The following is a 17319-nucleotide window of genomic DNA, read 5'->3' on the forward strand; positions in this document are numbered from 1 at the left end:
AGATGTACATGTAGAGAGTTGGCCGACGTGATTCTGGCCGCAGGACGTGAATTAACAGACGCTGAACGCGGAATGATAGTTGCAGATAGACGCATGGCGCCTTCCGTTTCGGAAATCTTTAGGAAATTCAGCATTCCGAGATCCACAGTGTCAAGAGTGTGCCGAGTACACCAAATTTCAGGCGTTACCTCTCACCACAGGCAACGCAGTGGCCGACGGCCTTCGTTTAACGACCGGGACCAGCGGCATTTGCGTAGAGTCGTCAGTGATAAAAGACATTGTCTGAAATAACCGCAGAAATCGGTGTGGGATATATGACGAACGTCTCCGTTAGGACAGGGCGGCGAAATATGGCGTTAATGGGGTTTAGCAACAGACGACCGACAAGAGGGCCTTGTTAACAACACGCCTGCAGCGTCTCTTCTGGGTCCGTGACCATATCGGCTGGATCCTAGACGGCTGGAAAACCGTCGGAGTCCAGATTTCAGTCGGTAGAGTTCGAGTGCTGCGCAGACCCCAAGAAGCCATGGACTCAAGTTGTCGACAAAGTACTGTGAAAGCTGGTGGTGGCTCCATAATGGTGTGGTCTGTGTCCACATAGAATGGGCTGGGTCTTCTGGGCCAACTGAACCGATCATTGATTGTAAATGGTTATATTCGGCTACTTCGAGACTCACTGGACTCGCATTCGGAAGGACGACGGTTCAATCCCGTCTCCGGCCATCCTGATTTAGGTTTTCCGTGATTTCCCTAAATCGTTTCAGGCAAATGCCGGGATGGTTCCTTTGAAAGGGCACGGCCGATTTCCTTCCCAATCCTTCCCTAACCCGAGCTTGCGCTCCGTCTCTAATGACCTCGTTGTCGACGGGACGTTAAACACTAACCACCACCACTACTTCGAGACTATTTACAGCCATTCCTGGATTTCACGGTCCCAAAAAACACGGAATTTTATGGATGACAGTTCGCCATGTCATCGGGCCACAATTGTTCGCCATTGGTTGAAAAACACTCTAGACAATTCGAGTGAATGTGTTGGTCATCTACATCAAGAGGTCAGCTCGTGCACGAAAAAAAATCCTGCACAGGCATCACTTTCGCAGATATGGACGGCTGTAGAGCGTGGTTCAGTATTTGTGGAAGGGACTTCCATCGTCTTATGGAGTCCATGCCAGGTTGAGTTACTGCACTATGCTTGACGAAAGGATGTCCGACACAATGTTAGGAGGTATCCCATAATTTTTGCCACCTTAGAGAAAATACACGAAGAGATGAGAGCCCGTCGGTACAGAACGTCCACCTTGGCCCCCTTGGCCAGTGGCATCATTGGATGCGGTGAGGAGGATCATGCGGCAGCAAATCCCTGTCCCAGCCATTTTCAGTTTTTGTAACTTGGAGCCGCTGCTGCTCGATGAAATGCACTACTGGCCATTAAAATTGCTGCACCAAGAGGAAATGCAGATGATAAACGGGTATTCATTGGACAACTATATTATACTAGAACTGACACGTGACTACATTCTCACGCAATTTGGGTGCATAGATCCTGACAAATCAGTACCCAGAACAACCACCTCTGGCCGTAATAACGACCTCGATACGCCTCGGCATTGAGTCAAACAGAGCTTGGATGGCGTGTAAAGGTACCGCTGCCCATGCAGCTTCAACACGATACCACAGTTCATCAAAAGTAGTGACTGGCGTATTGTGACGAGCCAGTAGCTCGCCCACCGTTGACCAGACATTTTCAATTGGTGAGAGATCTGGAGAATGTGCCGTGCAAGGGCAGCAGTCGAACATTTTCTGTATCCAGAAAGGCCCGTACAGGACCTGCAACATGCGGTCGTGCATTATCCTACTGAAATGTAGGGTTCCGCAGGGATCGAATGAAGGGTAGAGCCACGGATCGTAACACATCTGAAATGTAGCGTCCACTGTTCAAAGTGCCGTCAGTGTGAACAAGAGGTGACCGAGACGTGTAACCAATGGCACTCCATACCATAAGGACGGGTGATACGCCAGTATGGCGATGATGAATACACGCTTCCAATGCGCGTTCACCGCGATGTCGCCAAACACGGATGCGATCATCATGATGCTGTAAACAGAACCTGGATTCAGCCGAAAAAATAACGTTTTGCCATTCGTGCACCCAGGTTCGTCGTTGAGTACACCATCGCAGGCTCTCCTGTCTGTGATGCAGCGTCAAGGGTAACCGCAGACATGGTCTCCGAGATGGTAGTCCATGACAAGGAATGAGCATTCGGAAAGCGGACGTAATTAGTTTGATACTTAACTTTAATCCATTAATGACGAACGTCGCTCTTGACGGTACATGATTCACAATATTATCTGTTCAGAATACATTCTTGTAGATAGTAATTATAGTAACTGAATATGGCGCCTTGCTAGGTCGTAGCAAATGACGTAGATGAAGGCTATGCTAAACTGTCGCAGACATGGTCTCCGAGATGGTAGTCCATGCAGCTGTTCGTGCAGATGGTTGTTGTCTTACATACGTCCCCATCTGTTGACTCAGGGATCGAGACGTGGCTGCACGATCCGTTACAGGCATGCGGATAAGATGCCTGTCATCTCGACTGCTAGTGATACGAGGCCGTTGGCATCCAGCACGGCGTTCCGTATTACCCTCGTGAACCCACCGATTCCGTATTCTGCTAACAGTCATTGGATCTCGACCAACGCGAGCAGCAATGCCGCGATACAATAAACCGCAATCGCGATAGGCTACAATCCGACCTTATTCAAAGTCGGGAACGTGATGGTACGCATTTCTCCTCCTTACACGAGGCATCACAACAACGTTTCACCAGGCAACTGCTGTTTGTGTATGAGAAAGCATTTGGAAACTTCCTTCATGTCAGCGCGTTGTAGGTGTCGCCACCGGCGCCAACGTTGTGTGAATGCACTGAAAAGCTAATGATTTGCATATCACAGCATCTTCTTCCTATCGGTTAATCTTCGCGTCTGTAGCACGTCATCTTTGTAGTGTAGCAATTTTAATGGCCAGTAGTGTAGCTCCTCCATTGGCATCAGACAGAAAAATGCATGGCAGAACAGGGAACCGATCTCAGGTCGTCCGCATGGGGGTCAGCAGTGCTGATCACTCAGCCACTGAGACAGACAATTTTTATGTATTAGCTTACCATTAGGCTATCCGAACAAGACTCGCGGCCAGACCCGAGCTGTCATTCCCTGTGTGTCCACCTTTTCACAGATGGTTGAGGGACCTCGGCTGTTCATAGTCAAAGCAATCATCTTTCCTAAATTTCCAAATTGTTATTTCACTGGGGTTCGGCGATATATTGCGCCATCTTCAGGCCCCCTGACCGACTTGTAGGAAGATTACTACCTCTGGTACAGTAAAATAAGGTCAACATTCAATAACTGATACCCGTACATTCTTGAGACAGCGATCACATCAAACATCACCTGCCGACTTATTATACCTTCTAATTCATATTATATTTTTGCTAAAAGCTAATGCGGCTACCAAAAATTGTTTAGATTTTAGTATTTTTTTTATTAAAATTTTTTACCTAGTAGTTAGCGTCGTTTCCTCTAGTTCGCAGTGTCCTGGGTTCGATTCCTGGGTTAGATCGAAAATTTCTTCGCAAGGCGACTGGGTGGTCGTGTTTTCCTAATCATCACAAAGGCGAGCAAGTCGCCGAAGCTGCGTCAAAAATAAAAGACATGCACCAGTCGCCCGAGCAACCCCACTTATTCAATAATGCAATGCGATCATTTCATTTTTTTCAACCCTCGAAAATCAGCTGACTGCCATGCTGGAAAATGTTGCCAAGCACTGATTTACTCTGCATAATGAGCTGGGCGATTGTCTTGTACGGTCGCAGGTTCGAATCGTGCCTCGGGCATGGATGTGTGTGATGTCCTTAGATTAGATAGGTTTAAGTTGTTCTAAGTTCTAGGGGACTGATGACCTCAGATGTTATGTACCATAGTGCTCAGAGCCATCTGAACCATTTTCATTTTCGTGTAGCGGAAGGAATCCCCTCCCCCTCCCTTGGACAACAACCAGCGGCGCTTTGCCTTGACTTCGGTTTGCCATTTCCGAGCATAATCTGGCAGCACCCCAACTTGGTAGTCTCAAAAAATAAGATAGCAACACTTTGCCCTTGGTGGTTCGCCGTTTTCAACGGTAGTGACTTCACATGTTTCGACTGCTTTCTGCCTTCCTTTGTCTCGGCGCCATACGGATGCACCCAGCACTCAGCCATTGTGATCAGGTGGTTAAAGAAGTCATGTGGGTGGTCTGTCAAATGTGCGACCTTTCTGCCGTTACTTCGGTTCGGCTGGCTTCTTGAATGGTTGTGAGCTGTCATGGAACCCAGCGGGCGGCGATCATTGTCATGCTGAAAACGTCGTGCAAGATGTTATAAAATGATCCGTGTCTCATTTTAATTTATCACTGTCGCCTCGACTATGATAAGCTGGTCTTCGAGCACCAGTCCATCTTCTTAAGATACCCGTTTCTTTACAGAGTGGCGGTCCGACCATTTTTCGTCAGTTAAACTTGTTCAGCACAGAATGGATTCCTGCAGTTTTGTTCTCCTCCAAGCGGAGGAAACGAATCACCGCTCGATACTCCACTTTACAATAATGTGGCGCCGGGATTTCAGTGTGTACCGGGACAGCATGTGTTGTTGCCTTATCTTCGTGTATGCGCGAAGCTGTGACGCCGATTATTTTTGGCTGATTATTTTCTTGTTTTTAATAATCGCACCTCTGCTTGCATCATTCAATCACTATCAAAGTGGATTTCTCGAAGGCGTTCTTTAAGAATTGGAAACAGATGAAAATCGGCGGCCAAATGACCACTGAAGATTGTTACAGATGTTGTAGCGGTCGTGTGTGGTCTGATGAACAAGAAGGCACTCGACGTGTGAACGAACTCTTTGAGGTCGAGAATCGATTAAAGCACGCTGCTTGTCACGCACCGGTATAGTTACGTTACACGCTGCCATGTTACACTCTACAATTCGAAGCCCTCTAGCGGCAGAGGACTGTAAATTTATAGATATAAAGAGTAAAGATGTAGAATGTTAATAACCTTTGTTCTATTTAAAGAGCTTTAAGTTTTCTCACAGCCTTGGGAGAGCCGGTCCTGACAAATCTCTGCTATCTGGTGAGCAAAATGTATGCGACAGGCGAAATACCCTCAGACTTCAAGAAGAATATAATAATTCCAATCCCAAAGAAAGCAGGTGTTGAAAGATGTGAAAATTACCGAACTATCAGTTTAATAAGCCACGGCTGCAAAATACTAACGCGAGTTCCTTACAGACGAATGGAAAAACTGGTAGAAGCCGACCTCGGGGAAGATCAGTTTGGGTTCCGTAGAAATGTTGGATCACGTGAGGCAATACTGACCCTACGGCTTATCTTAGAAGCCAGATTAAGAAAAGGCAAACCTACGTTTCTAGCATTTGTAGACTTAGAGATAGCTTTTGACGATGTTGACTGGAATACTCTCTTTCAAATTCTGAAGGTGGCAGGGGTAAAATACAGGGAGCGAAAGGCTATTTGCAATTTGTGCAGAAACCAGGTGGCAGTTATAAGAGTCGAGGGACATGACAGAGAAGCAGTGGTTGGGAAGGGAGTGAGACAGGGTTGTAGCCTCTCCCCGATGTTATTCAAAAATGGCTCTGAGCTCTATGGGACTTAACATCTATGGTCATCAGTCCCGTAGAACTTAGAACTACTGAAACCTAACTAGCCTAAGGACAGCACACAACACCCAGTCATCACGAGGCAGAGAAAATCCGTGACCCCGCCGGGAATCGACCCGGGAACCCTGGTGCGGGAAGCGAGAACGCTACCGCAGATGTTATTCAATCTGTATGAGCAAGCAGTAAACAAAACAAAAGAAATATTCGGAGTAGGTATTAAAATCCATGGAGAAGTAATAAAAACTTTAAGGTTCGCCGATGACATTGTAATTCTGTCAGAGACAGCAAAGGACTTGAAAGAGCAGTTGAACGGAATGGACCGTGTCTTGAATGGAGGATATAATATGAACATCAACAAAACAAAACGAGGATAATGGAATGTAGTCGAATTAACTTGGGTGATGCTGAGGGAATTAGATTAGGAAATGAGACACTTAAAGTAGTAAAGGAGTTTTGCTGATTGGGGAGCAAAATAACTGATGATGATCGAAGTAGAGAGGATATAAAATGTAGACTGGCAATGGCAAGGAAAGCGTTTCTGAAGAAGAGGAATTTGTTAACGTCGAGTATAGATTTAAGTGTCAGGAAGTCGTTTCTGAAAGTATTTGTATGCAGTGTAGCCATGTATGGAAGTGAAACATGGACGATAAATAGTTTGAACAAGAAAAGAATCGAAGCTTTCGAAATGTGGTGCTACGAAGAATGCTGAAGATTGGATGGGTAGAGCACATAACTAATGAGGAGGTATTGAATAGAATTGGGGAGAAGAGGAATTTGTGGCACAACATGACTAGAAGAAGGGATCGGTTGGTAGGACATGTTCTGAGGCATCAAGGGATCACCAGTTTAGTATTGGAGGGCAGCGTGGAGGGTAAAAATCGTAGAGGAAGACCAAGAGATGAATACCCCAAGCAGAAGGACGTAGGCTGCAGTAGGTACTGGGAGATGAAGCAGCTTGCACAGGATAGAGTACCATGGAGACCTGCATCAAACCAGTCTCAGGACTGAAGACCACAACAACAACAACAAGTTTTCACACGTAAAAGAAATCGGAGGCTTTACGTTTCAGGACGCCCTCATAGCTAGCGTTTCTGGGTAGTAACGCGGTAGTTTCCGGTTTGATTCCTGGTGATCACCTCTAATTTGTCTACGGTGGAAATGTCTGGAAGAAGCTCTACTGAGTGTGATGTGGTCAACCGGAAAGGAAATTGACGCGCAAATTGCCGAAGTAACAATGCGTTGAAAGGCTGGCTCCACCAGGCCAGGTGACGCACAACGTTAATTTATTGTCGGCAAAAGCATAAAGAGATATTTTTTCGCGTTACACGGCGAGATGCATGACGTATTACGATTAAAAATCTCATTCTTTTGTTGGCGAGATTCCAGACCAGTTCTGTAGGATACAGGTCCAGGTGATATGACACTTGAAAGAATTTGTCAATTGAATGAAGAGCATAAGTTTTGTGCTCATTACTTAATGCCATAAGTTCAAATTACCATGTATATACGAATTTTTAACTATGCTGTCTTCATTTCTACATGATAGTCAAGTTATTGGTATTATGGTCGCAGACGAGAAGTGGAACACGAAACTAAACTTTGCATTCGCGACAGTGAAACGTTGCCTGGTACTGTTATTTGACTGTCACGTTGCAGCATTTAGTCATAGTCTAGGTTGTATGCATCAACGGTTCGTCTAAACACATTACGAATTACCTCGAAGAAATGGTCAGCACGGATTCAAAAATATCGTTCTTCTGCGCCACATCCTGCTCTTTATTCAGATGAAGTAATGAATGCCATCGAAAGATGACCTCTCACTGCTTCTGTATTTCTAGACTTCCAGGAGGTTTTAGATACCTTTCCGCACAAGCGGCTTCTAATGAAATTTCTTCTTTTCCTATCAGGATGCTCACAGTTCGTAGCAATTGATGGAAGGTCATCGAGCAAAACAGAAGTGATATCCATCGTTCCTCAAGGAAGTGATATAGACCGTCTGCTATCCCTAATCTATACAAATGATTTAGGCGCAAATCTGAGTAGTGCTTTTAGATTGTCTGCAGATGATGCTGCCATTTAACGTCTAATAATGTCACCAGAAGATCAGAAGCAATTTCAAAAGGTTTAGACGAGATAGCTGTGCGGTGCGAAAAGTGTGAATTGACCCTAAATAATGAAAAGGTCATTCACATAAGTGCTGAAAGGACTCCGTTGAATTGCGGCTACACGATAAATCAGATAAATGTAAAGGCTTTCAGTGCAACTAAATACCTAGCAATAACATTTACGAACAAGTTGATTTGAGTCGATCACATGCGAGTAGGTGATGTTGTGGAGAAGGCGAATCAGACTGCGCTGTTTTGGTAGAATATTTCGAAGACGCAATGCACTACCTCAACATGCTTGTCCATCCTCCGTTAGAGTATTGCTGAGCTGTACGGGATCCTTACTAGATAGGATTGCCGGAGGACATCGAAAAGGTACAAAGAAGAGCAGCTCGTTTCGTGTTATCGAAAAATAGGGGAGAGCGTATCACGGGTATGGTAGGTGAGTGGGGTGTCAATCATTAAAATAAAGCCGTTTTTCGCTCTGGCCTCGAAATTTCAATCCTCAAGTTTTTCGTTCGAATGCGAAAATATGTCTGTGAGTGGTGAGATAGCATATCACATTCTTGTCGGGTTTCCAGCCGGATCAAACTATCGTCTGAGCACAGTATTTCAGCGGTCCACCTGGCCGCCATCATCAGATGAGAAAAGCTACGCTGCTCTCGCCGATAACTGATTCCACTCGTTTTTTTTCTTTGTTGTTATTTTTAAACCTGTTTACAGGCAGGCCAGCAGCAGCATACTACGCCGCTCTTTGGCCTCAGAGAAACACAAAACATACAAATGAAGACAATTAGAGAAAAAAAAATATGGTGGACACATAAACGGAGACAAACACTTTTAAAATACATGGAGCCGTTCACGGGTGTAGAGTCCAAGATAAAATTTGTTCAGACACTTGGACACATACATAGACGAAAATTGACACACGTGAACGCAGGTGCACAAAACGAATAACACTGAACCACTTAAGCACAAAACGACGGCACACACAGAAACACGAGGCGTTGATCTCCGGCTGACTCCACTCGCAGATAACTGCACCTTTATATGCATCGTAAGTGTAACAGCGCATGCGCTAAATACAGTGCGCACGCGCTCAATCATTCCTGCTGCCCCCTGGCGCGAAAAGAGTTGCAGCGCCTCCGGTGGTGAATATTGTTGAAAACGATATATCGTTGCAAATGATTATTCATAGCCGGCCGATTCAGATGCCGTTGTTCCTTCATGTCTGATAAAACAGCGGGTATCCATTATCACGATTAATGATATTATCTGCTAGTCTGATTTCGACACAGTCTTTTAAAACACAATCCCAGTAGCGCGAAGCATTTTTAACTACTTGCGTCTCATTGTATAGCATCCTGTGTCCCTCTGTATGGCAATGCTCAGCCACCGCAGATTTATCTGGTTGTAATAATCGCGTATGGCGATGATGTTCAATACACCTGTCGTTGACGGTACGAATAGTTTGGCCAATGTAAATTTTCCCGCACTCACACGGTATTTTGTAATCGCCAGACTTACTCAAACCTAAATTATCTTTGACAGAGCCAAGAAGTGCTCGAATCTTAGCTGGCGGACGAAAAACACATCTGATCTCATATTTCTTCAAAAGTCTACCTATCTTAGCGGACACATTCCCTGCATACCGCAGAAAAGCCACAGACCTAAAGGTGTCTTCAGGAGGTTCAGGTAGAGGTCCAAACTCAAAAGCACGTCGAATTTGTCGGTTCGTATAGCCGTTATTATTGAATACGTTCTTAAGATGTTGCAGCTTCTGTGGTAGATTTTCAGCATCCGAGACAGCATATGCTCGTTTAACCAAGATCCGAAGGACTCCTGTCGGTATGAGTCGGTTTCCTGTAAACACTGTGTCCAAGAGTTCCGTCTTCTTTTCTATAAACTAGTAAATCCAAAAAAAGGTAACTTTCCCTCCTTTCCAATTTACATCGTGAATTTGATGTTCGGATGAAGACAATAAAATGGTCCAGTAACCAGTGCAAAGAGTCTATTCCACGCAGCCAAACAAGATACATATCGTCAACATATCTCAGAAAACATGAAGGCTTCAAAAAAAGTGTTTTCAGGGCCATATCCTCGAAGTCCTCCATAAAAAGATTAGCGACTATGGGGGCCCCATAGCCACACCGTCGGTTTGTGCAAAATATTTGTCATCAAATAAAAAATAGGTGGACGTCAGAACATGACGGCAGAGCTTCGTCATTTCCATATCAAGTTTTTCATTAACTAAAATCAATGACTCTTCAAGAGGGACCCGAGTAAAAAGTGACACCACATCAAAACTAGCAAGTAAACCAGAGGAACCAAGACGAACCAACTTTAAACACTGAATAAAATCCATGGAGGTGGAAATATGGTGTTCACATTAACTCACATGAGGGCTGAGAGCCAACGCTAAATATTTTGCCAAGTCTTAAGTTGGTGCACCCAAATTAGAAACAATAGGGCGCAATGGGATCCGATCCTTATGGATCTTTGGCAAACCGTATAATCTAGGTGGAACGGCCGCACCAGGGCGTAGTTTTTTGATAGAGTCCTCAGGTAAGGAACTCTTCTTCAGAAGTGAAATTGTAGTTCGTTTTATGCGATCCGTGGGATCCTTCTGTACTATACGATGTGACGGATCCTTAAGTAAATCATACACCTATTCAAATTATCTGCCTTTGAGATTAAAACGGTAGCATTACCTTTGTGTGCTGGTAAAATTAACAATTCAGGGTCCTCTCTAATAGACCGAATGGCTCCTCGTTCAGCTGAAGAAATGTTACTTTGTGGAGGCCGAGCCCGACGCAGATGGTGAGAAACCTCCTGTCTAATCTCTTCCGCCTGTTCTTACTGGAAGACGAAAAACAGCTTGTTCAACAGAAGAAATGAATTCCATGGTGGGAATGCTTCTAGGTGTGGGTGCGAAGTTTAAACCTTTTTTCAACACTGAAACTGTGACATCATCCAGTTCCTTACTTGTAAGATTAATCACAGTCCGTCGACAAGTATCATTTCCCGATATCAAGTGTTGACGAAAAAGACGTCGAAACTTAGAGCACTGCCTACTAGAAGCATTCCTGTGCACCCAATCTGATAAAGCCCAGGAAGAGAGATCAACCCACTCCCGAGATATTGTAGATAGCAGTGAAGAAAGCTCCAAGTGAAGATAAAATAAATCTTTGGATATAATATCCAATCGCCTACGAGTAAACCGGATGCGTTCTCTAACTATCGTAATAAAATAAGAGAAATCAGAGCTCACACGGATAGATTTTACGAGATTTAACTTTTGCTTGTCAACATCTGCCTGCACCTTCCTACGCGTTCACTGTCTACACTACCACACTTTTCTCGCTCTCAATGTCAGTAAAATTAATTACGGGAACGGCTGGTTGTCACGGCTTCAAATGAAGGTATTTTCCGCGTTCACTTTTCCCGCTCGCACAGCGAGGTAACAACGCGCGCCGCTTTAAGTTGAAACGTGACTTTATCTCGTCTTTTATTTTCACCTTGGCAAGTACAGGGAAATTTTATTTACATTTGATTAGTGACAGTTTTGACCCCCTCTCACGGGCTAAAGCGTTGCTGCCCACCTAGATTACCAGTAGTAATAGTTACGTGGACGTGAGAATGACCTGTGTTACGAGTCGAAATCAGGAAACCAAATAAAATATAGAAAGTCATCCAGATGGTATCTTTGTTCAACACAATTTTAGTGGTCACAGATCTCAGAAATATCGCGTCTTCAGTTACACGAGACCTTTACTAAAACAATTTCCTTAAGGGTAGTGGAATGAGTTAAGCCCGTTGCAAACGTGCAAATGTTTCCTACTTAATCTACGAAGCAGTATGTTACATACGAGGGGTATCGTAAGGTTTTAATCAACACTACCAAAAAAAAAAAATTAGGTAATTGATGGTTCTGTTTATTTGCAAGCATAGTCTGCTTTCTGACCCGCCAGGTTACCCGCGAGCGCTAATGCGCTCCTTCCTGGACTCCGGTAGGCGCGCCGTCCCCGGATCGAATCTGCCTGGGGGATTAACGACGAAGATCGGTGTGACGACCAACCTGAATGTGGTTTTTAGGCGGTTTTCCGCATCCCACTAGGTGAATACCGGGCTCGTCCCCGTGTCCCGCCTCAGTTACATGACTTGCAGACATTTGAAAACTTTCACACTCGTTCATGGCTTACACTAGCCACAGACAGCTGGGGTACACTACTTCCGTCCAAGGAGGGGGGGGGGGGGGGTATGGCGTAAGGCGTGGCGACAGGAAGGGCATCCAGCCACCCTCTAACACTAAAATTACCAAATCCATAGTAACAGGGCCGACCCTGCGTTGAAGTGGGACAAAGGCCCAAGGAAATGATGTGATACATCTGCTTTCTAACCACTCCTTTATTTCGGCGGCAAAATAGGTGAGTTTGTGGCTCCGTCAACAAAGTTAAACATTCTACAGTGATGGGAGATATGCGTTCGTCGCCAGGGTAACTATGTTGAGACATAAATATATATACATGAAGAAATAAGATGTAGAATTTCAGTAATGTTTGTTGTATTTAAAAGGCGTTAAGAGTTTCCGCAAACAAAATTCGGAGACGTTACTTTCACCACACCCTCTTACTAGACCATGCGGCCAGTTTGCTTATGCTGGCGTGACATCAGGATTTACTGTTATTACATTAGAAGACTATAAACGCTGCACCTCACGTCAATAAAGTGTACAATCTGTGGTGTCACCGCCAGACACCACACTTGCTAGGTGGTAGTCTTTAAAACGGCCGCGGTCCGTTAGTACACGTCGGACCCGCGTGTCGCCACTATCAGTGATTGCAGACCGAGCGCCGCCGCACGGCAGGTCTAGTCTAGAGAGACTCCCTAGCACGCGCCCCAGTTGTACAGCCGATTTCGCTAGCGATGGTTCACTGTCTACATACGCTTTCATTTGCAGAGACGACAGTTTAGCATAGCCTTCAATTACGTCATTTGCTACGACCTAGCAAGGCGCCATATTCAGTTACTATAATTACTATCTACAAGAATGTATTCTGAACAGATAATATTGTGAATCATGTACCGTCAAGAGCGACGTTCATCATTAATGGATTAAAGTTAAGTATCAAACTAATTACGTCCGCTTTCCGAATGCTCATTCCTTGTCATGTTCCAGACCTCACGTCCGTATAGTTCTTCCCTCCTCGCGCCAGCCTGCGTGAGCTAAATCGCGTGCATTTCGGCCTCCACTCGTAACACGGCGTTGGCTCTTCTGCTAACACAAAACAATCACTTCTGGCGGAGAGCTACTGTGACGGACATAGAAACTGAAAACATAATAAAATCAGTCGGGATTATACGTTCGACTGATACAGCGGTCGGTGAATCAGCAGATACAGCTGTGGAAAATGGCATCGCCAGGAAAGGTAGTTTTAGGGATACAGCGAACGAAACATGGTGAGCAGTCGGCGTGAGATACTCTGTACGCCTTATTTCTGTCCTTGTTGTTCTTAGGCACTTCATTCAGTGGCGCGTACAGACGAGCAGCACGAGACAGCGCTGAGCTTGTGACACAACTGGAGTGCACACTACTACTACGTCCGCTGTCTGCTACTCGGGCGTTTACACAACTTTGCTGACGCAGTGGTCATGTAAATAGTTCGCCTTGCCGACTAACAGCTACTTTCAGAAGGACTCGTGGGTCCGACAATTAGACTGGACACCAGTACGCTGCTGCTATCAGTACTGGTTTTTCTTTTCCACATGCACTGATAATATTCTCAAAGATAAAAGCAGGATCAACAGTTCAACGTCCTCAGTCAAAGATCCGACCAAAACACTTCCTCTCGCGTGTACCACAGCCGTGTAAAATTTCTGAAATTACATTTTCCGGGTTCGGCTGTAATTATTGTTTTCCATTATTGGTCTGTTTTGGCTATTATTCTATTTTCAAGCGGTAGTTAATGTGCTCGACAACATGAAAGCAATCTTTCCTGTCACCAGCACGTATTCGCTCGTCGTGTGCAGGACTCCTCCAACCAACCACATTCACACACCCTAATTCTCATCCCTGCAACCGGGAAAAATTGCTCACCACTCCAGGCAGTGAACTCGTCTGGAGGGCCGAAGTTATTTTCCGAGTTGCGGTATTGGGTTGGGTTGGGTTGTTTAGGGAAGGAGGTCAGACATCGACGTCATCAGTCACATCGGATTAGGGAAGGAAGTCGGCCGTGCCCTTTCAAAGGAACCATCCCGGCATTTGCCTGGAGTGATTTAGGGAAATCGCGGAAAACATAAATCAGGATGGCCGGACGCGGGATTGAACCGTCGTCCTCCCGAATGCGAGTCCAGTGTGCTAGCCACTGCGCCACCTCGCTCGGTTTGCGGTATTGAGACAGTGGTGGTCTTCCGCTCCGTCAGAACGTAGCCCGCACATTCGATTCCCGGTTGACTCAGGGCTGTGCGCTGATTTCACTTCCCCACCTGGAGTCGCATTCCCAAGGGCCCCCACACACGTTCCAGCAGGCCTGTCGGTCACACCTCAACAGTCCGCCGAAACAACGACGCGTAACACGCTTTCAGTTGGACCTAGTCCAGTAACCCGGCGAGATCGTATGTCATTAATTCACGCAGCGATGAAGATACACTCGCATTTCTGTTTTGTGTTATTAGAGAGGAAGAATGAGCGTACGGAAAACATTGAGCTCCGGTGTAAAGCGTGTTTAGCAGAAAGAGGCAAACGTACACTATCTGATCAAAAGTGTGTGGACGCCCCTACATGATGAGGAATTGATCTCTAGAAGTCACGAGAGGCACACGCACCAGTATAAAAGGAGACGGTGAGTACTGTGTTGTCGGTAGAGAAGCAGTAACACCAGAATGGGTCAGTCAGGAAGGCTCAGTGACTTCTAACGTGGACCAGTCATTGCATGTCCCCTGAGTGACAGATCCATCAGGGACATCTCAACCCTTGTAAAGCTGCCCCAACTGACTATTGGTGAACTGATTGAGAAGTCAAAACTCGAAGGAACGACCACATCTCAACCAAGACCATGCAGACCTCATGGGATGACGGACTGGGAACGTCGAGCATTTCGGAGGGCGAGTGTAAAAAGTCGCATAAAATGAGGGAGAGCAATCACTCGTGAGTTCCAAAGGGCTACCAGCAGTCCTGGTGACACAATGACTGTGCGTCGGGAATTAAAAAGAAAGGGGGACAGTGGTTAAGCAGCTCATCACAAGCTATGCTTGAAATTGTGTACAGAGCGACTCCACTGGACAGTAGATGACTGGAAACCAATGATTTGGTGTGACGAATCAGTTATACCTTGTGGCAATCCGATAGAAGGGTTTGGGGTTGACGAATACCTGTAGAACGTTATTTTACCACAGGAAGTGCAAACAGTAACGTAGGGAGGAGCTTGCGTTAAGGTATAGGATGGTGTGCCAACGGCCTTGACGCAGTGGTAACACCGTAGCGGCTCCGGTCTCGTTAACTGACATACGGCCGGGAAAGCGGTGTGTTGACCACATGCCCCTTCATATCCGCATCCAGTGACGCCTGTGGTCTGAGGATGACACGGCGGCCAGTTGGTACCTTTGGGCCTTCATGGCCTGTGCGGGAGGAGTTTAGTTTTAGTGGCAAACTGAGCTGCTTGATTGAGGAGTAGGGGCTCCGGTCTCGTAAACAGACGTACGGTCGAGAGAGCGGTGTGCTGACCACATGCCCCTCTAAATCCACATCCAGTGACGCCTGTGGACTGAGGATGGCACGGCGACCGGTCGGTACCGTTGGGTCTTCCAAGGCCTGTTCGGACGGAGTACGGGATGGTGCTCCTGGTTAAGGTGATGTCCTCTTATTGCGCTTAAGAAAACGCTAAATTCGGAAGGCATTGTGTACTGTGTACAGCAGAAAAACAATTTGTGTTTGCATCTGTATCTGTGAGGCAATGGTTTATGGACAGTGACATTCCTGAAATATCGTGGCCTGCCCAGAATCTCGAGATCTGAACCCCATGTACACCTTTGGGACGAATTAGAATATAGACTTCGCTCCAGACAGTTGCGTCGAATATCAGTACCACCTTTGGTTTCTGCTGTTGAGCAAGAATAGGCTCCCATTCCTCCACAGATATTCAGATACCTTACTGCAAGTGTCCCTTGCAAAGGCGAAGATTGGACGCGTCCCGTATTAATGTTCACTAATATATGTCCGGATACATTTGATCAGAGGTTGTCCTTCCAGTGTTTCTGAAGACAACCCCGCATAAAATGTGAGACATACAGAAAACAGATACACATCATTCGATAGAGGATCTATCCAAGTTTTTAACTCACATTACAGGTGCTCCAAATGGCACCGTCCACATTCTAACTCGTCCCAAAGGTGTTCCATTAGGTTCATATCTCGGGATTCAAGCTATTGCAGGACTGTCACTGTGACATGACAAACATCAATATGTGTATCCAAGTCAGTGACACGAATTGTCAAAGAAAGCACGACAGCAGCCTGCTTCGCAGATGTGTTCATTGGGTTGCCTATCTGCAGGCGCGGACTACTCCGACAACCTACAGGTGCAGGAAATTCCCACTCGTTCTCCGATAACGTAACGTGGCACACATGCAGGGGTTACACAAAAACGTGGAAACACAGCGAGAAACGCACGATAAACATAAATGCAGATGTTAGCCAAGCGTGGAGGTTGCGCTGTTACGTCTGATCACGAACAGCATCTGTGCAGTGTCATCAATACGTTGTGTCAGTCGTGGTCAGAACAGTATTCTGTGAAGATGTGAGTGCATTACGTCGGAGCTAACTGAAGTCGAACGTGGGTGAATTGTAACAAAGGTAGCCGAAGTGTTTGATGTTTCAAGGGGCATCATATCGAACCGCATGTCGCGCTCGTGAACATTGTCAGAAGCAAAACAACAGGAAGGGAGCTCCGTTATCAAGAAATTGCTGGGCGCGATGGAATTTCAGGACCACCCATCACTGATGCACATGGCCGTTACAGGAAAACATGGGGCCGAAGCCAAAAAACCTGGCCAATAGCACAGTGGATGAAAGTAATTTGGTCGGATTAGGCTTGTTTCACATTGTTTACAACTTCTGGCTGAGTTTACGTCCCAAGAGCGAAACAGGGCAGGGTTTCGGTGATTATTTGGGCAACCATGGGCTCATGGCTATCTGCAAGGTCGCATTACTCCCAAGATTTATGTGACTGTTTTGGCTGATCAGAACCACCCCACGATGCAGTGCACCGAGCGAGATGGCGCAGTGGTTAACACACTCGACTCGCATTCAGTAGGATGATGGTTCAAACCCACATCTGGCCATTCTTATTTAGGTTTTCCGTGATGTCCCTAAATCGCTTCAGGCAAATACCGGGATGGTTCCTTTGAAAGGACACAGCCGACTTCCTTCCCTGTCCTTCCCTAATCCGATAGGACCGATGACCTCGCTGTTTGGTCACCTGCCCCAAATCAACCAACCAACCATG

Source organism: Schistocerca piceifrons, chromosome 8 (assembly GCF_021461385.2).
Source record: "Schistocerca piceifrons isolate TAMUIC-IGC-003096 chromosome 8, iqSchPice1.1, whole genome shotgun sequence".
Classification (NCBI taxonomy): Eukaryota; Metazoa; Arthropoda; class Insecta; order Orthoptera; family Acrididae; genus Schistocerca; species Schistocerca piceifrons.